The 422-nt window shown below is 46.4% G+C and overlaps 1 protein-coding gene across 1 annotated transcript in view; it reads left to right on the forward strand.

Moving 5' to 3' along the window:
- Positions 1-422, forward strand: part of LOC103612057 (pogo transposable element with ZNF domain) — a 42877-nt gene that overhangs the window by 2072 nt on the left and 40383 nt on the right.

Consider the following 422-nt stretch of genomic DNA (forward strand, 5'->3'; position numbering starts at 1 on the left):
TCCGGTTGGGAATTTCATTTCAAAAGAAAACTACGAATATTTTACAGTTCCAATCCGTGGATGAATTCCCACCTCAGATTCCTTGGATTTTGAGTTGTAAATTCACCGGGAATTGCGTTTTTCCCTTGGAAAATGGGAATAAAGCTTTAAAAGTAGGGCTCGGGATTGGTTTTGGGGTTAGGAAATGTCATTTCAAATGATTTAACTTGTCCTGGTGGGAGGATAAATGGAATTGCAGCTGGAATTACCCCTGGAATTCTTTCCCAGCCAGAGGGAGGGAACAAAACAGCTGGAATCCAGCTGGGGAAGGAGGGTGGGAATGGACATCCCAAATCCCGGAATTTTCCCACCTGGATCTGAGCAGAGCAGGGGGGTTTCCCTGGGTTTTCCCATGGGGAGAGTGAGGATGTGGAATCCTGGGC

Source organism: Corvus brachyrhynchos, unplaced genomic scaffold, assembly GCF_000691975.1.
Source record: "Corvus brachyrhynchos isolate BGI_N302 unplaced genomic scaffold, ASM69197v1 scaffold443, whole genome shotgun sequence".
Lineage (NCBI taxonomy): Eukaryota > Metazoa > Chordata > Aves > Passeriformes > Corvidae > Corvus > Corvus brachyrhynchos.